General features: G+C 43.3%; 1 protein-coding gene and 1 long non-coding RNA gene across 2 annotated transcripts in view; both read left to right on the forward strand.

Annotated features, from left to right (window-relative positions):
* Positions 1 to 25,004, forward strand: part of LOC311028994 — a 97,824-nt gene that overhangs the window by 28,507 nt on the left and 44,313 nt on the right. The gene's annotated exons all lie outside the window — the stretch shown is intronic.
* The window catches only part of rsu1 (Ras suppressor protein 1), a 46,238-nt gene that overhangs the window by 19,255 nt on the left and 1,979 nt on the right, over positions 1 to 25,004 (forward strand). The window lies entirely within an intron of this gene.

A 25,004-nucleotide genomic window follows, 5' to 3' on the forward strand; every position in this document is an offset into this window, starting at 1 on the left:
ATATTTGGATCGGACCGGCCGCCGATATTAGCAAAAAATGCATATCAATATCGGATCGGCCTGCACGGAAAAATCCCGATCCGGACTCCCGATCCAGTTCTTTTTTCAAAACTCCGGTCCGTGTTTTCCAGCGCACCGATGTAGGTAATCCATTCCATTTTTTTCCGTTTTTCCCCAAAGTCCGGTCCGCGTTTTCCAGCACACCTAGCGCACACCTCGCGACCTGTCCAGCATCCACTAAACAACAACAAGACGGACTTGTGTGCATGTCCAGTGTTTCCCCTACCATTGTACAGGCCATAAAATCAATATGCCAAAAATAAGCCACCTATCAATTCACTCATAAATCAATTGGGAGTGCCTCCGCGCAGCACAGTAGACTTGCTCCGCAAGACGCGCAGCCACAACAATCCTCGCCACGCGCTCCCGCTACGTTCTTCTTCGTGTACTTTACGCGCTTGATGTTGTTCTGATGCCGTTCCGCCTCGTTAAACCACCACGATTTCGCTTTCTACTTTGAAACACGGAGTTGACACTGTATTTTGATAAGCTGTTGCACTCTTCAGACTCGTGGTGTGAGCGGAACCAGACCGGTACCGGAACCGGACCGGCTTCCGCGCTGCCTGCTCGCACAGATCCGCTCGTGCGCACATGCGCTGATGCAGGTCGAGTGTTGTCGAGAAATATATGCACTCCTTCAAAACAACATCAAGCCATATTGTGTGTAGTATTAGGACGTGATGACGTGTGTACGGGCTAAAGCCCGTTTGGGCTGGAGCAGTGTGAATACAAAGCAAGGGACCCCCTGTGGGGGGAGGATTGTTTTTGATAAGCTGTGGAACTCTGAGTTAACCTATTTCTACCTGAATTTCTATTAACTATTAAGCTGTTGAGTAAACCTATAACTTATATTTTACTTGATAAAATAAGACAATATATGCACTCATATGTCGTTATAGTGTTTTACAGTATCTGTAGCTATTAATGTGATGCTCATCATTTTCCAGCCCCTAATTTTGGATCATTTCCATCAACCTGCATCTTTAATCTTTAATACATGCTTGGATCGGCCGGTATCGGTATCGGCCGATACTTAAAGCTACAATATCGGTATCGGATCGGAAGTGCAAAAAGCTGGATCGGGACATCCCTAATTATAGAGCAGTACATGCTTAGAAAAGAGGCCAAAGTATTATTTAGAAATACATTTTATTATTATTAATTGAATTTCATTCATTTCATCTCAAACATTGCAAAGTGAAAACTTTAACTGTGACAAAGGAAACACTCATTGAGAGAGAGAGAGAGAGAGAGAGAGAGAGAGAGAGAGAGAGAGAGAGAGAGAGAGAGAGAGAGAGAGAGAGAGAGAGAGAGAGAGAGAGAGAGAGAGAGAGAGCAGATATACCGTTGAAATACACATTTGTTTATCTACTCTTCACATTTATTAAATGTATTGTCTCTTCCTGTTTGTTGAGTTGAGATACACAAATATGATCGCATTTGTCAATCGCGGTATTTTATTTTGAAAATTGCTTTTATTTTGAAAATTGACCGGATTGTCTCGTGTTTCTTTGTGTGATTTACTGCCAGAATTGACGCGTTCGCTCGCGGCACGCGCAAAAAATAGAGCAGACGCCGAAACGATCGCTTCACGGTGTCTGGTGTGAACTACACTATCGCTTAACAGGGGCGCCGAAAGGAAGCGGGCTCCGCTACACGCCTATTCGCGGCGCTTCCACGGCCGGTGTGAACCAGGCGTCACTCACTGCGCCAAACTTTTAAAGAGCGGTGACGCGCACTCTACGTTGCTTCGGGGGAACTATTTTCTACAGCGGTGATGTCGGGGGAGCTACTTCAGTGTGACACACAACAAATCCCCGGTTTAGCTTGACGTTTGCTACCGTCATAATTTATCAGTTTACAGCTACTACAATGTTTTGTTATATCATGCATAATTTATTGCAAGAGCACGACCATCGGGACAAACATTTACCCGCCCCAGTGGCATGTATCCCTACAAAATTAAGTCGCCAGGGGAATATTTTAGTCGCATTTGGCGAGTGGCGACCGCTAGTTTACAGCCCTGCATTCATAGTTCACCATTTCAATTCTGAACTAGTTCAAAGTTCAGTTAATTTTTTTTTAGGTAAGAAATGAAAATGAAAGACTGAACTTGTTTTTCAAACTATGACTTCAATCACAATCTCGATTTACCGGTCAATCTACGTTCCTACCCTCACCTATGGTCATGAACTTTGGGTCGTGACCGAAAGAATAAGATCCCGGATACAAGAGGCCGAAATGAGCTTCCTCCGCAGGGTGGCGGGGCCCTCCCTTAGAGATAGGCTGAGGAGCTCCGTCACACGGGAGGAGCTCGGAGTAGAGGCGCTGCTCCTCCACATCGAGAGGAGCCAGTTGAAGTGGCTCGGGCATCTGTATCGGATGCCCCCTGGACGCCTCCCTCGGGAGGTGTTCCAGGCATGCCCCACCGGGAGGAGACCCCGAGGAAGACCCAGGACACGCTGGAGTGACTATGTCACCCGGCTGGCCTGGAAACGCCTTGTTTTTGTTTAGAAACAATAACATGTTCACATGTTTGCCTTTTACAGGCAGCGGGGGAGGGGGAGAGTCTGTGTCCCTCTCTGTGTCCCCCCCTCTCTGTGTCTGAAAATATCCCTGTCCCTGACTGCAGCCAGAAACAGAAAAGTCTTGTCTCGATTTAAAACAGCTGAGATTTGCAGCAGACCTGCAGCTGGAAGTTTGTTCCAGATATGTGGTGCGTAAAAACTGAAGGCTGCCTCTCCATGTTTGGTTGTGACTCTGGGGACACAGAGCAGACCTGTCCAAGACAATCTGAGAGGTCTGGTAGCTAAGCAGAAGATCAGAAATGTATTTTGGTCCTAAACCATTCAGTGCTTTGTAAACCAGCAGTATTATTTTAAAGTCAATTCTTTGACAGACAGGAAGCCAGTGTAAAGATCTGAGAACCGGAGTAATGTGATCCACTTTTTTGGTCTTAGTGAGGACTCGAGCAGCAGCATTCTGAATTAACTGTAGCTGTCTGATGGACTTTTTAGGGGGACCTGTAAAGACACTGTTACAGTAGTTGAGCCTGCTGAAGATAAATGTATAGATAGATAGATAATTATCTATAGACACAAAGTAGTCCCTGTCCTACTGTACTGTATTTTATTTCACACCAAATATTAAACTACTGTAACATGGATTTCTTTTCTTTGGAAATTACCTAGGGTGCATTTTACTCCGAACCATCACTTTAACCAGTCATGCAGTTGGTTCTTGGCTCACCTAAAAAAAAGAAGGTGACAGTGCACAACATTCAATTGATAGAGTTCAACATTTCACATAAAAAGCAGAATCACATAGCACCTAAAAATGTGGCATGCACTTTGGACAAATAACATTAGATAACCAACAAACCTTGCAATAAACATCACTCATCAGGCCTGAGCATGGGACTGCATACTTGTAAGATTTATTGCCTCAAGGGAGCCCACAGTGACTACTTGATATAGATATACTTTATAGGAAAATAGGTAACCCCTTATGTCAGCGGATGTTGTGTATTGTCAAGTAATCTGGGCCTCAGCGTCTGCCTTGCGTCTGCCTTTTTCCTGCAAAAAAATAAACAGAAAACAATATTAGAAATCAGAATGACTGAAAACCAAGAGAAAACAGATGTTCTGGCAATACTGTACTCAAAATATTTAAAAGAAAATGGCACCTGGCTTTTCTTCGAATTAAGCAATCATGACTCGTATTGCATCTTACCTTCACAAGGCTGGAGCCGATCCCAGCTGTCATTGGGTGAAGGCAGGGTTCACCCTGGACAGGTTGCCAGTCTATCACAGGGCTGAAATTGAAATATAATTAAATTATAAACAAACCTTTCCCATAAAAAAATGAATATTTATAGGTTTTTTTCCTTGTTGGCTGCAACTCTTCAACACAATCTATGTGCAAAATTACAGAGAGCTACACCAGTGCTTTGTGTTCCCAGAGTTCCACATAGTGCAAATGTAACATATAAAAGGTAAAATTGAGATGTAATATACAAATATTTCAAACTATATACAATAGGTATTGTTTTTTTAGTTTTTGTAATTCATGCAACTCCGCAAAGCAGTTTCTGTCCACACAGACACACAGAGCCACATTGCAGGATTGACACTTCCAGGGAGTGAGATGCCTTTTTTTGTCCACATGTGGCAGTGTTGGCATAGCCTGCGGCCTTGTGTGGCTTTCAGGCTGGCATCTGTTTCCATGACAATGGCAACAGGAATGTGGTCAGCACTCCTCTTGCCTGTGGTGTCCACCCCACACAGCTGGGACACCAGTTCAGTTTGGAAGTCCTTGTGGGACGTGGGCTTCAACTAATTTGAGGCGCTGATGTCACAGTGTAGAATGTAAGTATTTGTGGTGGCAAAGTCCACAAGGTGCAAAAACAGGGTGCAGTACTAGCGTGCGGTTCTGCGGTGGCTAGAATAGTACTGGTGCAGTTGGTTGGACAGGTCAACCTATGTTCTTGTTGTAAGCCATGATCCTCACTGCCCAGTGTCCATCTTTCTCGTTCACCCTCCTCTTAAATACCTCCAGAAACTGCTGGATGGATAAGCTATGCAGTTGCTGAATCTGTCTTTATTTTAGATCTACAACATTCAGTTTAAAAGATTATCAAGCGTTCACAAGACGGCGAGTCGAGTGGCGTGTCAACTAGCATTTAAAAACGCCCCTTTGGACACAGGCTCTACGTGCACGTAGAGGTGCATTTTTTTTTTCTTCTAAAATCGGATGATTAATGTTGTTCTATCGGAGCATAGTGTGTGTGTGTGTGTGTGTGTGTGTGTGTGTGTGTGTGTGTGTGTGTGTGTGTGTGTGTGTGTGTGTGTGTGTGTGTGTGTGTGTGTGTGTGTGTGTGTGTGTGTGTGTGTGTGTGTGTGTGTGTGTGTGTGTGTGTGTGTGTGTGTGTGTGTGTGCGCGCGCGCGCACCGGTACACAATGTGGACATGATGTAGGCTCCCACTCACATGCGCATGCATGGCCCTGGTGTGGTTTCTTGTTAAATGCAGGCCTGACAGATTTGGTGTGAAAGTTAATACCAGGCTGAAAAGTGTTGAAAGTTGAGTGTTACCTCTGACCAGGACTTCTGAGTAGGTGTGGCCAGAAGTGTAATCACATCTAACAATGATGTTAGGGGCTCAGATGAGAAGGTCAGCAGAAGAATGATTTCATAAGAAGTGAGGAACACTAAGGTACCTGGACATGTCCTCCCTCTGGAGATGGTCATCAGTCTGGCACTGTAGAAACGGAGTCTGAGAAAGATGTATTTGTGCATGTGAAGAAGTATAACGGTTAAAGAGATGACAGAATCAGGCAGGCTGGCCAACAGTCAGGCAGACAGACAGGCAGCAGCCTGGTTTTGGGCAGGTGTTAGACAATGTCCCAGAAAGATCTTCCTTGTGTCTTCACAGCTTCATTTGCACCTGACTAAATGTCCTTCATCTTCCGACTCTGTCAACACACACACACACACACACACGCACACACACAACTGTTTGCTTATTTCCTGTCTGATTTAGTGTAATGTGAAAGTAGTATGCTCTTCTAGTTTTCTTGCTTTTTGGTAGGCATACTACTGCATCTTTAACCAAAGGGCAGAGCTGTTAACAGTGGGTGAAGAAGTGGACCAACCTGTGAAAATGTCCTTCAGGAATCTACAGGACATGATGAGGGCTGTAGTCTGACACGTATGTTCTCTGGGGTAGTGACAGCTGCTTGCAGTGGTGTTGGAGAAACAGGAGGACCTGATGAAGTGGACATTAGATCACACGGAGAAAAGTTAGCCAGCTATCAGAGCTGCAGAAAGGTGCTAGGATAGAACTAACTACCAGAGGCACTGGAGACTACTGAAGCCCAGGCAACCTGCCTGAAGAGGTCCACTATAGAAGTAGAAGCGAAGAGAATAAACAGGATGTTCTCCACCAAACCACCCAAAGTGTCCTCCCAGTAGCAGGGTAATAGCATGAAAACAGAGCCACCCCGGCCGAGACTGAACAATACTGGGAAAACATAGGGAAGGAGAAGGAGGCAACCCATAACATGAATGCTCAATGCGCAACCTCTGAGTCTCTCAGGTCACAACATGTTTTAGGCTGTGTATACATGAACAAACCAGGACTACTTAAGTGGTGGTTTAAACAAAATTGTGTCTTCAAAAAATGCATAATCTGATGTTTTGAGGTAGTTTCAACTAAAATCACTTTTCTTTCAAAATGATCTTGGATCCAAGAGAGGTGGGCAATATCCTGAGGGGGAAAAATAGCAGATTTGCAACTTTATAAGTAGCAAATTTGCTAGTTTCAAAGTTACAAATTTGCTACTTTATTACGATGTTAACGACCGGCATTTATGCTAGCTAAAATCCCATGAATGTCGCATTTATTTTTCTAATTAACACATCACAACCTCTAACGTTTTGCTAAGGTCCTTAGGGTGATGGCTGTTAATGGTTATTGTTGGTTAATGTAATATGGGTCAAATTGTCATCTTATTGGTGTTTATTGATCGGGTGGTTGGGCTAAGATGCCAGCGGTGGCTTTCCCTTGTTGTCATAGCAACGGCAACCATCCGGGTCAAGCAACGTGTTTATTTCCTCTTTGACCTCCATAATAAGGTAGCAAATCTGCGACTTTAAAACTAGCAAATTTGCCACTTTAAAATTAGCAAATTTGCTAGTTTATTACGATGCTAACAACCGGCATTTATGCTAGATAGATTAATATATCACAACGTGTGACAACGCTTTGCTAAGGTCCTTAGGGTGATGGCTGTTGATGGTTATTGTTGGTTAATTTTCTATGGGCCAAATTGTCATCTTATGGGTGTTTATTGATCGGGTGGTTGGGTTAAGCTAGCGATAGCTTTCACTTGTTGTTGCAAAAGACCAAATGTAGTTGGGTTCAACTTCACAAGACACACCAGGAATGATTACTGCCAGACCTGTTCAATCTGAACACTTAAATAGAAGCTGTCCGGCAATGTGAAGCTAAAAGGTCTCAAAAAGTAGCACATGCTGCGATCAAAAGTACAAATAAGGGAAAAAAAATCATTTATCAGTCTGGAAAGGGTTGCAAAGGCTTTTCTGAGGCTCTGGGACTCCAACAAACCACAGTGAGAGTCATTATTAACAAATGGAGAGAACATGGAACAGTGGTGAACCTTCCCAGGACCAACCGGCCTACCAAAACTCCACAAAGACCACATTAGCGACTCATCCAGGAGGTCCCAAAAGAGTCCAGAATAACATTTAAAGGACTGCAGGCCTCACTTGTCTCAGTTTAAGGTCAGTGATCATGATTCCACAATAAGGACACTGGGTAAAGATGACACCCATGGGAGAGCTGGGAGACCAAAACCACTGCTGAACACAAAGTCTCACATTTACCAAAAACATCTTGATGACCCCCAATACCTTTGCAATTCAATGCAATTTGATTCAATTTTAGTTATAGTGGCATATCACAACAGAAGTCATCTCGGGACACTTAACACATTGAGCACAACTAGAACACGCTCAAGATTCAAGAGTCGATACAATTTCAAAGTCCCAACATCACCCAGGGGCAAGCGAGAAAAAACTGCCTTAATAGGCTTTTAGGCAGAAATCTCGTGCAGCACAGGCCCTTGGGTTCCAACTGCATTTGGTGTTGGTAGTAGTATAGTAGTAGGATTAAAAGTAATGGTGGTATTAACAGAAACAATAGTATCAACAGTAGTAGTCCATGGCAGCAGGCACAGTCAGCCCACCGAGATGGATCCATCCCAACCATGTTGCCGTCGACCAAAAAGCAGGAGTAGTTGGGCATTCACAGAGCAGCAGGTAGAGCTACAATATGGTGTTTCCAACGTCAGGCCAGTTAGCAGTCTGCATCTGTCAGGACCTCAGCGGGATCAGATTCTATGGACTGATGAGTCAAAGATAGAACCTTTTGCAAGACATGGGTCCCGTTACATCTGGTGAAAATCTAACACGACATTCCACAATAAGAGCATCATACCAACAGTCTACATGGTGGTTTTCGTGTGATGGTCTGGTGCTGTTTTGCTGCTTCTAGGACCTGGACCAAACATGGTGGTTTTAGTGTGATGGTCTGGGGCTGCCTTGCTGCTTCCTGGACAACTTGTGATTATTAAATGAATTCTGCTCTCTCCCAGAGAACTCTGAAGTAAAATGCCTGGCCATCAGTTCATGACCTGAAGCCTGAGTGCAGTTGGGTTCTGCAGAAGGATAATGATTGAATTTTCCTCCACAGCGATGTAAAAGACTCTTTGCAAACGTTTGATTGCAGAATCAGAATCTGAAATTAGTTTATTGCCAAGTACATTTTCACATGCAAGGAATTTGCCTTGGTGTTCAGTGCGCACAATATTACAAAGAATAAAACAATAAAGCAAAGTACTGCAGTCAAGAACATAAATAAACAAAAGAAATTACCATAAATTAAAAAGACACTATACATACATGCAGCCATACACCATATAATATGTACAATTTAACAGTAGTTAAATTGCACAGAAATGCGCAGTGTAATTGTAATAATCATAGGCAGATGGCTGTGTGTGTGGGTGTCGCAGCAGGTCGTCCGCAAGGTGTTGAAAATGTCTGTGAACACCAGAGACAGCTGATCTGCACAGTGCTTCAGGGTGGAGAGGGAGACAGAGTCCAGACCGGCCGCTTTGCGGGCTTTCTGCCTCTTGAAAAGTCTGACATCCCTTTCCAGGATGGAGAGATGTTAATTTATATACTGTATATGGTGGTGTAGTGGGTAACACGTCGTCTCACAGCAAGAGGTGGGTTTGATTCCCGAGTCGGGCTCAGGTTCCTTCTGTGTGGAGTTTGCATGTTCTCCCCATGTGAGCGTGGGTTCTCTCCAGGTTCCTCCCACAGTCCAAAGACATGCAGGATGGGGATAGGTTCATTGATGACTAAATTGCTCTAAAGTGTGAATGTGAATGGTTGTCTGTCTCTACATGTCGGCCCTGCAATAGACCCTTCGCTCCAGCCCCCCCGCGACCCTGAATACAGGATAAGCGGTAGACGATGGATGGATGGATCCTCACAACAGGTTTACAGAGTTTTAATTTCTGCCTGTATGCAGGAATCAGGCGCCTGTACTACGAAGCAGGATTTGGGCTTAGCGAGGTAACTTATGGGTTAACTCTGGGTTTTCCGTCCTACAGCTGGTTCACTTCTTACCGGGGTAGATCGCCATGGTAACTTACGCTGCAGGTCTCTGAGGAAAACTAGAGTGTTTAGAGTACTTTTTTTTTCCCTGACGATGTTTTATATGAGAGGTACAGATTCTCATTGGAGGGAATGACTGTGTCAGCGTACAGCCTACTGACCACTTTGAATTCTGCTTTTAAATTTATTTTATTTGCTCCCAAGTCCATTTTACACCGCCGGGATTGCAGCTGAAAGAATTAGGCTGATATTGTCATACACAATCAGTCATATTTTACGAATAGTAATACTATTAACACGACTTACGCATTCACACAGTCAGTGAGTTTTTGCCAGCTGTCCTTCCTGCATTTGGCAGATGAAATTGTTGCTTTTTGCCTGTATTATATGTTTAACTTCTTCGTATTTCTGTAAGTTGTTATGGTTTGCTCCTGTTACGTGAAATATGCCGCTCTGCTGCCCGTAGACTGATCCATGTTTGCGATTGGTCAAATGCTGCAAACGCCGCCTCTTTCATGTGCACATGCTCATAGCTCGACAGGGAAACCCTGGGTTGACTTACCGAGTTGATAACCAGCGTTGTGTGACTGCTTATCTCCGATTGCCTTTGTTAGGGTTACTTGAGCTGGATAACTGAAAGATACCCTGGGTATGTTGAACTCGCTTCGTAATATAGGCCCCAGGTGGACCATGGCATGGTCAGAGTGACCCAGTGCATCATGGGGGACAGCGTGATAGGCATTGTTTTGTAGTTGTGTAACCGTGATCAAGTGTTTTCCTCTCTACTTTATCAGCTGGTGGTATTTTGAGTTCATAGATGAGATTTCCTTCGTTAAAGTCACCGAGGACGATAACAAAGGAATCCGGGTTAGTCCTGTTGGGGTAGTAGCAGGAGCAGATTTGGTTATCAACAGTTAATTATTAATGTCAATATGATTATCGATATTAATAATTATATTTAATATATTATCATGATATAATCATGAATAAACGGGGCACCACCCTGGGATCAGGGAAAAGATAACCTAAAACTGTATTCAGTCTCAATATAAAGGTTTTATACTCACATGCCAATCATCGTGATCATTGGCATAGAAGTACAAAACCAATCAAACAATTAAAAAGGCGTGAAATTCGAGCACTAGCCTTCACAACCTGCTGTTATCCAGTGACATATACACAACAAGCACAAGAGACCGCTAGTTATAATATAATAAGATTTATTAAAATCAGTAATAATGATCACAATCCATAACACTGCAATTAGCAAAGCCTTATTACCTAACTACCCACACACAAAGCTAAGCTAAACAAAGGAAGAGACACACGTGGTGTGTGTGTGTGTGTGTGTGTGTGTGTGTGTGTGTGTGTGTGTGTGTGTGTGTGTGTGTGTGTGTGTGTGTGTGTGTGTGTGTGTGTGTGTGTGTGTGTGTGTGTGTGTGTGTGTGTGTGTGTGTGTGTGTGGAGAGAGAGAGAGAGATGGCTGGGCGCAACCACCAGGTGGAGCTATTCCAGCTTTCAGGGGCGGAGCCACTGACGTCCGATAGAATAGCGAGACAGAGAGATGGCCGGGTACAGCCACCAGATGGAGCTATTTCCTTAGCGTCCGGAGACGGAAACAGCTGGCGGAGGATACGTGTGGGGGCGGTGTATGTGTGTGCTCATGTGTGTTAGCCGGAACAAAGAGAGAGAGAGAGAGAGCGAGAATGGGCGCGTAATGCACAAAGGATCAGTAAGCTATTACCATCACACGGGAGCTCGTGAATGAACTGGCGTTTGTTCGGCGGGACTGATGGTAGATCACTTACTGAGCTTGTGAATGTGTCCGAGGTTGGACACACACTGTTACTGAAATGAAACCCAGCGGCGTGGGTGCACAATCAGCATTCAAATACAACAACACAGAAAGCAACGGACTCGGCGGTCCGTGATCAAAACTTAAAACACGTTAACAAGAATTACAAGCATATCCTACACTATCAAACTTATGTCTCTGCCCAGACAGATAGCCTCTTACTTTGTTGATGTGCGTAAGTCCGTCTTGTGCGGCAGCGGGGCTTCTTGACGCGGCGGCTTGTGGTTCGCGAGTCCTTGGCGGCAGCAGGGGACGCGACGAGTCGGTTGCGGCGATCTCCTCAGGTTCAAAAAGAAAATAAGACGAAAAAGGCGAGTCGCGGAAAACGACTTTTGCCTGGACAAAAATGATGGTACCCCTAGAAAAGATTGAAAATAATTTTACCATAGGGAAATGTTAAACTAAGGTGTGTCCTCTAATTAGCATCACAGGTGTCTTCAAACTTGTAATCAGTCAGTCTGCCTATTTAAAGGGTGAAAAGTAGTCACTGTGCTGTTTGGTGACATGGTGTGTACCACACTGAACATGGACCACAGGAAGCGAAGGAAAGAGTTGTCTCAGGAGATTAGAAAGAAAATTATAGACAAGCATGTAAAAGGTATAGGCTATAAGACCATCTCCAAGCAGCTTGATGTTCCTGTGACTACAGTTGCACATATTATTCAAAAGTTTAAGGTCCATGGGACTGTAGCCAACCTCCCTGGACGTGGCCGCAGGAGGAAAATTGATGACAAAATGAAGAGACGGATAATAAGAATGGTAACCAAAGAGCCCAGAACAACCTCCAAAGAAATTAAAGGTGAACTCCAAGGTCAAGGTACATCAGTGTCAGATCGCACCATCCGTCGTTGTTTGAGCCAAAGTAGACTTCATGGGAGACGACCAAGGAGGACACCACTGTTGAAAGCAAATCATAAAAAAGCGAGACTGGAATTTGCCAAAATGCATATTGACAAGCCACAAAGCTTCTGGGAGAATGTCCTATGGACAGATGAGACAAAACTGGAGCTTTTTGGCAAGGCACATCAGCTCTATGTTCACAGACGCAAAAATGAAGCATACCAAGAAAAGAACACTGTCCCTACTGCGAAACATGGAGGAGGCTCAGTTATGTTCTGGGGCTGCTTTGCTGCATCTGGCACAGGGTGTCTTGAATCTGTGCAGGGTACAATGAAATCTCAAGACTATCAAGGCATTCTGGAGAGAAATGTGCTGCCTAGTGTCAGAAAGCTTGGTCTCAGTCGCAGGTCATGGGTCCTCCAACAAGATAATGACCCAAAACACACGCAAGAGCAAGACATTGGACTATTCTGAAGTGGCCTTCTATGAGCCCTGATCTAAATCCTATTGAACATCTGTGGAAGGAGCTGAAACATGCCATCTGGAGAAGGCACCCTTCAAACCTGAGACAACTGGAGCAGTTTGCTAATGAAGAGTGGGCCAAAATACCTGTTGACAGGTGCAAAAGTCTCATTGACAGTTACAAAAATCGTTTGATTGCAGTGATTGCCTCAAAAGGTTGTGCAACAAAATATTAAGTTAAGGGTACCATCATTTTTGTCCAGGCCTGTTTAATTAGTTTGTTTTTTAAAATGATTCTGTTGAACCACAATTCAAAAGCAATGTCTGATTTTCATTGGTTAATTTTCAGTACATTTTTATTTATTATTACTTTTGTCAGTTTCAAGTTATTTCAGTGACCATTGTGGGTTTTTCTTTCATTAACAGAGGGGTACCAACAATTTTGTCCATGTGTGTACGTTGCCATAGCTGTAAAGAACATACATGTCAATTTTCATCAAAATCGAGTAATGTGGGGCGCTTCCAAAAATTGCCATTTTTGGCCGTTTTTGGCCATTCACAGGGGTTGTACTAAATCTAACTTGTACTATACCGTTGATCTGATTGATACCAACATTGGACATATTGTTGTAAAGGCCTTAAGGACAAAAAGTTACTCAAAGATGTCCAGAATATTCAGGGGCGTGGCCAGGGCGACGCCATAACTGTGCTACTATTTTGAACCTTCGCCAAAGGCATTAAAGCTGTTATAACTTCGGAGTTTCTTCGTAGATCTGCTCCAAAATATTCATGCTTGATAAGAGTCACGTCCTGAACACAACTGCACTGCAGTTTTGACTCACAGTCAGAGCGCCACCTAATGGCAACATGAAATGTGACTGATTTTATGCCCTTTTTCTGAGCAACAGCCCCCCCTCTAGGTTGGGCGTACACGCACAAAATATTTTTTTTCTATTACATAGACCATGTGGAGATGTACAAAAAAGCCTCTTGGACCCACCGCCGAAAGTCAACACGAAGTGGGGAAAAAAACACCTGCGTATCAGCTCTGTGACTGTAAATAGTGGAGGAGGGGAGAGAGAAACACTAAGGGGACTCAGAGAGATGTCAGGAAGGCATGGAGAAGATGTGACCTCTGTCACTGTTTAACACCAGATCAACAGTCAGGATATTTTCCACACCTGCTAATGACTTTATACATTGTCTGATCTGCTCCAAACTTCACATGCACCACAGACAGCTGTCAGTGGAACCTTCGCCATGAACATCAATACTATTATAACTCCAGTGTTTCTTCTCTGATCAGCTCCAAACTTTCCATACTTGATTACACTTCCTTCCTGAACACGTCTGCACTGTTATATTGCCTCACAGTCAGAGCGCCACCTACTGGCGACAGCAAATGTCATTGATTTTGTGACGTTTTCCAAGTAACAGCCACACCTGGTTATCTTTTCACTAATTCCTCTCATTTCAGCCTGCAAGGAGGACACAGGGGGAGGAGGGGGGGTCACGCTAGGGGAAGGAGGAGAGATGGCAGGAAGGCATGGACAAGTGTGTTAGCTCTGTGACTGAAATGTAGTTTCACTCTGGATCAGATGGAGATGATGGATGCCTTTCGGCGTCAATCGCTTGTGTCTCAACTTGCGCCACAAGAGGCAACCGCAGCACGGGTAGCGTCCACGACACTGCCCTGTGACCGCAGGCACTCCACGACCGCATATGAGCAAGGGCCCATCACGATACTGCTATGCAGTTTTAATTAGTACTGTAGCTGTGGCCTCTAAATCTTTGCACTTTACAACTGTTGATATAATTTTCTATCTATATAATAATGACTGTATATTTCTATATTTATATTCACTAAAATAGTAAATGGCCTCATTTATATAGCGCTTTTCTCCAAAGCGTTTTACAGGAATGACTGACATTCACCCATTCACTCACACATTCACACACCGACGGCGGAGTCAACCACGCAGGGCGACAGCCAGCTCGTCAGGAGCAATTAGGGTGAGGTGTCTTGCTCAGGGACACCAGGCACTCAGCTAGGAGGAGCCGGGGATCGAACCTGCAATCTCTGAACCTTCTCCGGTTTGATGTCCTGGGATAGGACACATGGTGCTGGTGGTGATTGAGTTGTTATGACTTCCCCGATGGACAGTCTTCTTTGACTGTCCTGACGCTGCAGCTGATGCTGTCGTGTCAAGCTCTTAAGTGCTAAGTTTACCTCATGCGGGCTGAGCCCCTCCCTCAAATCAAGTCTATTGACTACAGCGGAGATAACGGAAACTGGGTAATTGCCCACTCAGTATGAACAGCTTCACAAGAATTTACACAACAAGGTATCGAGACAAGACTAAATATTACTAGCTGTATTCACAGAATGCTTAAACCTGGTATTAGTTCTGACTTAAGATAAAATGCAACTTCCTTCCTTTCTTCAGACAAAATGTAGCTGCACACTACCTGTGATTTGTAGCTGTGGAGGAATGTATTTCTTCTAATGTCATTATTATTTATATATTGTTTAGTTTCTAAATCCATTCCATTAACGCATTTCAGCCACGCCTTGTTGAGGCTAATTCAAGCCAGGTTAACGTTGTGTGTTACGCGCGTTCACGGGATATAAAGCCAGCCCAGAATCATGAATGTCGAATCATCGAGAAAATGGCAGAAAAGACCAGAGCAAAAATTATTGATGGAACTCTACGAGGAGTACAAACCCATCATAACCAAAAAAGGGAGTACTGTAGTGATAAATAAAAATCACGAGGCTGCTTGGGCAAGAATTGCAGAGCGATTAAATACGGAAGTACCGTTAAGAGTAACATGTTATAATATAACACTGACAACGAGTTCTCAAACATGAGGATAGTGTAGAGGTAACGTGCCGGCTTTGCACGCGGCCGGCCACGGTTCAACTCCCGACTATAGAACTTTGTGAAACTTCTTTCTTTGGCCGGAACTCTCTCTCTCTTTCTCTCTTTTTTTTAGATAGGCCTAGTAAATTCATCTACATTGACCAACTCATTTATCTCAACAATTCAATGAACACATTCAATGAACCTATTAATGAATGTCACACCTCTACCTCAGGTATGGGTAGTGTAGGGCCTTGGAGCCGGGTTGACATTAAATAGATGGCAAGACACGCTTGCAGACAATCCCTGTCTTTAAATAATTATTGCACAAACACCATAATAACATGACTTTAAATACACATAATGTAACCTATAAAGTTCTCTTAATGTCTTGTATAGTGTTTCCTTGATATCTTTTGTACTTCCTTAACAAAAGTAAAATTGAGATGGTGGCATCCATTCAATCAGCCACAACCAGTCTCAGGTGTGTCACCTTACCTCTGTGTGGTGAATGGGATGCAGGTGGATTTAATTAAGGACATACTTGTGACCTTGATGTTGCTCATATCCTCCTCACAAGTGTGCACCCTCATCAGGAGTCATAGGTCTGGAAAGGCTGTCCTTTTAGTGACAGTGAGGGCTCACACTGTCAAAATGAACTCACCTGAAAGGAATTTATGTGGCTGAAAATTGCATGCAGCAATGCCTTTGTCATTGGGATCTATAACATGCTATTAATAATAACATCTTTATACCTATCATGTTTTTGCAAGTTATATTTGGGTTCTGGGGAAATTGTATGACATATTTATTAGAGTTGAGCCGGATACTCGGCTGAAACGAGTATCCGGTACGGATAAAGCACTTTTGCCGAGTACGAGTATTATACGAGTAATACGAGTCAATATCTGTGCTCGGATTAAATAAAAATCCTCATTGGGTAGCTGACTGTGTCTGCGTCCTGTGATATGCTACAGCCCCTCCCCTACACACTCGCAGATGTGTTGTTGTGTCCGCTCTGATCACTCACACACAGAACAGCTCTCTGTCTCTCCCTCAGTCACTCAGGTTCGCGGGTCGTTTTCCGTTAATGTTTAGGGTTTCTTTCTTCAGCTTCAGGTTTGTTATTACTTAGGTTGGTACTTACTTATGAACTAGTAGAGTTCTGGTACTTCATTCAGACGTGGTGCCGACTCGCGTTGCGTCTCTGCCTGTCGGAGATTTTTCTTTTTCTTTTTTTAACCGTCATCTGGCTGCCTGGCTCTAACACTTTCTTGCTGTATTTCGTGAAAAAATAAAGCTGGTAGTGGTATAAATATTGGAAATCAAGCTACACACACACACACACACACACACCTGGTGTGGGGAAAAAAAAAAAAAAAAAAAAAAAAGATCACACTGATCATAAAAAAAATTAAAGTTAAAAGAAAAAAGTTATTGTTGAGTATGAAAACTCTTGTTCATTACATTTTACTTGATAATTGCAACCGCATGTGTTGTATTCATTGTTGCAAAACTTGTTCTGTAAATAGTTTGTTTGCTATCGTGATCAAAACCATTGATCTGAAGCTCAATGCTGATGCTGTCCTGTAAATAGTTTTCTAATCAGCAATAAACAACAATTTCTGATCAGCCCATATCAATTGCATGCTTAAAATAACATACCAGTTAAAACCTCGCTCATTTCAAGACAACCAGACCCACTTCCGGGTTAAATCCCGCCCATTTCCGGGTTAGGCCCCGCCCACTCCGAGTACAGATACAGATACAGATAATTCATATGGTTAACAGATACAGATACAGATACAGATAATGCTCTACTCGCTCATCCCTAATATTTATCATAGTTAAGGTAAAATATTGGTCTAATTCTCTGATCTAAAGACAATTATACAGGCAAAAAAAAAAAACACACATGAGATGTCCTCGTCTGGATGTGACCCTGGGATGCCCACGTTCGGGGGCAGGAGCATCACCACTCACCCAACTGGGGGCTTTAGGTAATGGTATGGCCAGTCGGTCTTAAACAAAATAAACGATTTATTCATATTTTTTAATTGCAAGCATGTATTCTTAGACCCTTGATGAAAATATAGTCTGTTTGTACTTCATATATGTAATTTTGGTCATTTTTGGTCTTTCACGTGACGAAATCACGAGGACTAGGCTTGGCGGAACCTTCTGCTGGTACAGTTGTTTCCGACAGACGGACTTCTCTGAAACCCCCGCTAAAGTAAGCCTGATGGTTATCCTGCCCCGGAGCAGGCTAGTTTGGTCGGATAAATTCCCATGGTTACTTAGCGGAGAGTGCCTCAAGTCACGTTGATGGAACGCAACTCTCGCTAAAGGTAGCGAGGCTTATCGAAATTAGCCCGGCTTTGCGTTTAGCGAGTTTGATGGAATACCCCTCTGGAGTCCTCCTCTTGTTATTGTTATGGATGGATTTCTAGAGGTTCCTAGAGAGCGGTTTTGTGTGACTGCAGACGAGCTGATGAGATGGGTCAGCAGTCAGACTAGGAGCAGCATGATAGGAGCCCGTTGGTGGCACCGAGGAAGGTCTCTCAGGGGGTTTTCACACTTGGTCCCTTTCAGCTCAACAAACCAGTCCAGTGTAACAGTCCCTACAACACCCCCTACAGGCTGCTCCCATGCTCTGCATGTCTGCGAGTACGATCCTGTGTGAGCAGCATTTCTCTGTGTTGAAGATGAACAAAAGCACAGAAAGACGTCATCTCAATGATGCACAGCTCCGCGGCCCGAACCCAACTCCGAACATGAATGAAGCATCTGGCTTGGAGAAATAAAATCAGAGTAAACAAGATAGCTTCTATTTTTTTGTTTTTGTTTTTGCACTTTTTCCTGAAATCACAAAACCATTTTTTTATTTGAAAGATTTGTGAATATCCACCAACTTTATATTATATTTGGCTTTATTCTTGAAGATTTTTTTTTTTTCATTTTATTTATTTTATTGAGGAAAAAATTGTTGGAGTCTGGCTGTTCAATATTTCTGATTAAAATCTAGTCTGTTTAATCCCGTTTGGCCCTTCAGTGATGGACTTTGACCCCCCTGCTTTAGATTGACTTCTTCTGTAGATCTAACGGCTTGCAGGTCAAATGCTGAAACGCAGCAGAAACAACACCAGTGTGGATGTTTGTCCTCAATCTTAATTAAGATATTTTCTATGCTCCTACTCTTCCTTCTCTTCTTCTTCCTCCCCTCCTCCTCTTCCTCATCTCCACATATCTTCTGCTAATGTTTTTAAAGGAAGCTGCTAAATTGCTCTGTGGCTCTAGTGAAGATGAGGTAGTTGTGAGAGGAAGGCCCCCATCAGATCAATGGCCTTTGGCCTTGCTGTGCATTTATCTCTCTCTCTCTCTCTCTCTCTCTCTCTCTCTCTCTCTCTCTCTCTCTCTCTCTCTCTCTCTCTCTCTCACACACAAACACACACACTCACTCTTAACTTTGTATCACACACATACACAGGAAATAAAGAAAATACAACTTCCAATCTCTTTACACATCTACACACACAGAACATGATTAATTAAGCCGTGTGGAATAGCAGAGCTCCATAAAGACGTCATCAGGAATGTGAATCCATTTACCTTCTTCTGCTGCATTTAATTGGCCTGAACAGTTCATCACCACAGCTACACACACACACACACACACTTCAAAGAAACTGGAAATCTTTATTTTGATCTTTGGCTAGAACTGTTAGTGCTCTCTATGGCTTGTATAAGTGTGTGTGTGTGTGTGTGTGTGTGTGTGTGTGTGTGTGTGTGTGTGTGTGTGTGTGTGTGTGTGTGTGTGTGTGTGTGTGTGTGTGTGTGTGTGTGTGTGTGTGTGTGTGTGTGTGTGTGTGTGTGTGTGTGTGTGTGAGAGTCAGTGAGTGAGTGAGACTAAACGTCTCCTCTTTGACGTTAGATGTTCAGTAAGATGGGAAGAATATCTCTACTACTAAACATTTCATTGACATATAATAATAATAATTCTTATTATTGTTGTATCTGATCAAATTAGTATGATATAACATCAGAGCAGGACTCACTAAGTGAAATGATTAAAAGGACATTTATAAAGATTGAGTTTTGAGTGAACACTCCATCTTCCACTCGGCTGCATTATTCTTCACATTGATTTATTTATGACACATTGACTGATCATCCTCCTCCTCTTCCTCCTTTCCTCAACTCATCCATCATCACTACAACCTCACAATTATGCTACAGCAGCTTGCACCAAGTGTGCTGCTGTGTCGGCTGCTTATTGACTCTATGAATAATCTGGCTTTCTTAAAGGGAGCAAAGATAATCAGTCCTGTGTCCTCCAGCAGGTCGTTTCATCATCACATCGTTTTCCTCACAAAGTCAAAACATCTCTGTGATGTTATGTCTTTATTAAAGAAATGTAACTACGGAAGAAAGTTATTACACATATAGTAGCATGAAGAAATAGCAAAATATAACCCCCCCTGGAAAATGAAATCACTGTTTCCAAATGAGGGATTCATGAGATGAGTAATGGTGAGCACACGTCTGTCTGCTGGACGTCTCCTCTTCCACCTGTCTTACAGTCGGACGGACATTTGGGATTCTAGTCCAACTGTTATTTGCTTTTGTGTGACTTTAGTTTAGTTAGTTCAAGTTTAGTTGCAGATCTCTTCAGCTCTGTAGCCGTCCCTCCCTTACCTCCAGGACTCTGTAGCCGTCCCTCCCTTACCTCCAGGACTTTGCAGCCGCCCCTCCCTTACCTCCAGGACTCTGCAGCCGCCCCTCCCTTACCTCCAGGACTCTGCAGCCGCCCCTCCCTTACCTCCAGGACTCTGCAGCCGTCCCTCCCTTACCTTCAGGACTCTGAAGCCGTCCCTCCCTTACCTCAAGGACTCTGCAGCCATCCCTCCCTTACCTCCAGGACTCTGCCCTCGTCCTCCGTCCCTCTCTTACCTCCAGCACTCTGCAGCCAACCCCCATGCCTCCCTTCCCTCCAGGACTCTGCAGCCCAGCTGACAGGTCTGGAAGGGTGAAGCCAACTGACTACACAGTGCTGCTCTCAGTATTTGTCTTTTAAATATACTGACATGTGGATGGGCGGTGGACAATCTGAGAATGCTGCTAGGACTGGTTTGATAAATGTGTGTGCGCATTTGAATTGGCTGTGAAATAGGTTGTCTGTTGACCCTTTTCTAAGCCTGCCCTGCGCCCACTACTCCATCCAGCTGTCAGAGAGGGAGATAGAGGTTTATATGAATAAATGCTACAACTAGACACTTGTCTTGCCAGCTCATAGTGAAAGTAAAGGGAGTTTGCCTCCTTTAAGGTGGGCTGACCTTTAAGGTGGACCAGCACTGTTCTCCTTTAAGTGACAGGCTGCTCCTCTGAATAACTGAGCTTTCGTATCTTTAATATTTATTTCAACTGTGTAACTGACAGCAGGTTAACATTAATTATTATCTCTACTGCAGAATCTGCTCTGTTTGTAACGGGAAAAAAGTTGAATGTTTTCAAAGTTATTGTTATTACTGTAAAGCTATTATTAAGTACTCATATCAGTACTGAAATCTGAGTATTTGTACTCAGTCTGATATAAAGTGGTATCTGTGCATCTCTATTTGTAGAGCCTTCTCATTCTGGTTCATATACGCCTTCTGTCATTTATCTTTCTGTTAACACAACAATATACAGAGAAGATGGTAGATGTGGATTAATCTCGTTAAATTAGTCCGTGGAAGTCCATGTAGGTCTGGGTGTTGTATGTGTCAAAAAAACACAATTCTTCCTCGAGGTGTATTCCAGAAAGCAGGTTGAACAAACTCAACTACTCTGCACTCTGAACCTAACCCTGCACTCTGAACCTAACCTTGCACTCTGAAACCTAACCCTGGACTCTAAAACCTAACCCTGGACTCTGAACCTGTGCTGCGGTTTTGTTATAATTCATCAACACATCTGCACTGTTATGGATCCAGGTCCGGCTTAACTAGACTAGCCTAGTTCTTGTTTAAATATTACGCAGACCTTAAAGTGATAGTTTGGAGTAAAATGCACCCTAGGTCATTTCCACCATGACATCCAGCCAAATACCCCCTCAGAAGCATTTTTAGCGATGGTCAACATTGGTCAAGATAGGGCTATCAGCCGAATGTACTGGCACGATGGTACATCTTGTATATCTCGTAAATTACCCCACTAATAATGCATGGAATGTTACCAAACTTCTGCAGTATGTGTACTACTGCAGAAGTTTGGTAAGGGATAAGTTAGGGTCTGTACTCACAAAACGAGGCAGGTACACCAGGAGTTTATTAAAAGAACACTTGCCTGATAGCTTCTATCCTCTGCTGCTAATGCTACCACTGCATCAACGCCACTTCCGTGTGTACCCAGCTGTTTCCGTGACGCGAGTTTCACGCGAGAGTATGAAAAAGTTTTGCAGAATTTTTATAAATGCTTGTATTATCAGGTCAACAAGTGTCGACAAGTGTTGACCTGATAATACAAGCATTTATAAAAATTCTGCAAAACTTTTTCATACTACTCTCATCACTTTAATCCAAAGAGGTCGTCTAATTATACTTTGAAGAAGTTTGGAAGTTGATGTTAGTGTTGGTACATGATTGTAAAAGGTGAAGAGTTGTGCAGTTTGTCTTACTGTCCCAAGGACTAGACTGAGAGTAATGCGACATGTATTCTACATGTAGGTCTGTATATGTTACATAGGCCTACCACCAGTATACAGATAGGATAAGACCTGATTGTGGAGCCTGATTGGTGGAGCCTGGTGGTTCACGTCACTGACTCGCTCTAACATTTCCAGTTTTTAGTGAGCTTGTTTGAAACGCAGGCCAAGCATGAATACAGTAAGAGGAGGAGAAGCCATTATTAACAGGCTGCAGGGAGAAGGAACTGCAGAAAGTCTTTTCCAGTCCAATGAGTTCTTGCTGGTGAGCAACAGACACCCATGGGAGAGAGGAAATGACAGACAGAAGGGGGGTAGGGGGGACGCTGTCCACTTGTCCACTACTCGACACTAATAAGTGAACCTCAGTGAATTTTGATGATCAACTGTGTCTAATGTTGATATGCTGTATGAATATTTGTATATTAGTTCTAATCAAACTGTCGGCCACCATTTGGCTGCTGACAATCACAGTGATTGTGTTGTGTGAGCCATTTCATTTTTATTTCTAAGACCAGATCAGTAAAAGTCTCCACTGGTCCACTGTACATCACTGACACATCCTTTCTTTCTCAGTACAGTGGTGTGTCATGAACATGACAGGCTCAGGGACCACTAGGGACACCATGGAAACCTTCCCATTCAAATTAATTGTGCAGGACGGTCAAAGCAGGAGCCATTTTTATGTGTACAATTGCACAGCGACTGAATACTTGCATGTCTAAATATGAACCTGAAAAAGGATGATCTGAATATTTTGATATTCAGGGCCAGGCTTAACTTTCTCTAAGGTTATAGCTCAATATATTCAGTGGTGGAAGAAGTGGCATTACTCTGATCTTTTACTCAGGTACAATTAGTTATACCACAGTGTCATGCATTGAGAAGTTTACTTAAAGGAGTCATCACCTGGTTTTATACGTATCCAGCCCCCCTTGGATCGCTTTGGATCAATTCGTAAAACTTATTAGAAAAAAAAAAAAAAAAATTAATCAAACATTGAGCTTGTTCTGACCCTTTTTCGTACCGCGATTTTATCACGCGAGATTACGCGCGAGGTTTTGACTGGTCCGGATGTGCATTGTATAATATGTAATGAGGCGCGCGTTGATTCGCCGCAGGAAGGACAGAGCCGGGGGGGCTTGCCTGCATGCAGACTCCAAAACATAATGGCGGCGCTTCGGCGATTTCAGGTAGCGGACGGGGCGGGGTTGGGTGGTGAAAGAGGGGTGGGCTTATGCAAGTAGCCGCCACGGTGACGTCACCGAAGGCGCAGAATCAAAATCTCGTGCTTTAGGAATGCACACCCTTGTGTGCTATTCCTGTTCGGAAAAAGAGCAGAAGCGAAAAAACGGCGCCACTTTCAAACTCCAGCCTTTCAGGCAAGTTTCAACTGAGGTCAAACACAGATATGCATGTTTTAACAAGAGAAATTGCGATTTCCAGGTGATGACTCCTTTAAATATGGTACAAAGTACACAAGTATTAGCATCAAGCTTGATGCTAATAACACAAGTATTTGCATCAAGGTGCTCATCAGTATTTAGATATAGTTATGTGTAACATTATTTAACATGGGACGGCAATATGATAGCTCATTTGAAACTCCAAGTAATAATGACCTGTGTGGTTATTGATAAGTTATTAATAAGGATATTCTCTCCTTCTGGAGCTGCAGCTGTACTGGCACGCTGCTACGCTGGTGGGATGGAAAAGCGTTGCTAGGTGACTGTCCACTGTGTCAACAGGAGTTGCAACGACCGGTTGCTGCCCGATGTTGTCACATTTGACAGTGTTCTGACGGTCCCCCCTGAGGCCAACATATTTAGTAACGCCGCTGCTTCAGTTCGCCTACTGGAGCAGATATCTGTATGGCCAATGAATGAACAACAGTCACTTGCCTTTATTTTGAAATGCATGTTCTTCTCTCACCCACCTTCAGTTTAAATGAAACACTCATACATTATACTGAAATGCACACATTCTTTACTAATACTAAATGTGGACGCTTTTCAATAGTTCATATAAAAGTAGATACTGGATACCTATATGACTGGATAACTTCCTAACTAGATTCCTAGATCCTTAGATAACTAGATAACTGGATACCTAGATAACCAGACAACTTGACAGCTAGATACCTAGATAACTGGATACCTTCATAACTAGATACCTAGATAACTGGATACATAGATAACTGGATACCTTCATAACTAGATACCTAGATAACTGGATACCTAGATAACTGGATACCTGCATAACTAGATACCTACAGTAGATAAATGGATACCTTGCGAACTTGATTCCCAGTTAACTACATACCTAGGTAACTTGATACCTAGCTAACTGGATACCTAGGTAACGAGACCTAACTAGATACCTAGATAACTGGATACCTTGCTAACTGGATACCTTCCGAACTAGATTCTTAGATAACGAGATACCTAGATAACTAGATACAAATATAACTTGATACCTTGCTAACTGGATACCTTCCGAACTAGATTCTTAGATAACGAGATACCTAGATAACTAGATACAAATATAACTTCATACCTAAGCCCCTTTTAGACAAATGATTCCTCCGTAATGGTGGAAAGGTAAGTCAAAGTATGCCGTGAACCGGACCGTTTAGAATGAACTTTGTTTGCGGCGCAAAATAGTGTCTGCCTTTAGATAGCTTTGCGGGATGAGTGGCGCAGTAGCGGTCTAGTCTCGCCGGCCGTGTGATGTTTTCAATGAGTGTCGGAAATCTAATTAGCTTGATGCATCAAAACAACTACGAAAGGTGAACTTTTGCTGTTCTCGCATATTTATGTGACTCTTCAACCACAAGCGAAGTTGCTGCGTATCATAAACATGTCGATGCGTATAACGGCTGCCTCGTATGACAACTCCCGGCGTATTCTTTGGATCTACGCTTTGAGCTTGTTAAATCCGGCGGCAGCGGGTTGCGCTGATAACACGTTTTCACTACATCACGTCATTTGCGCCTTGGGTGCTCGGAACGTATCACCTCGTCTTGCCTCTGATGTG

This window comes from Eutrigla gurnardus (assembly GCF_963514095.1).
Source record: "Eutrigla gurnardus genome assembly, chromosome: 18".
In the NCBI taxonomy this organism is placed as follows: domain Eukaryota; kingdom Metazoa; phylum Chordata; class Actinopteri; order Perciformes; family Triglidae; genus Eutrigla; species Eutrigla gurnardus.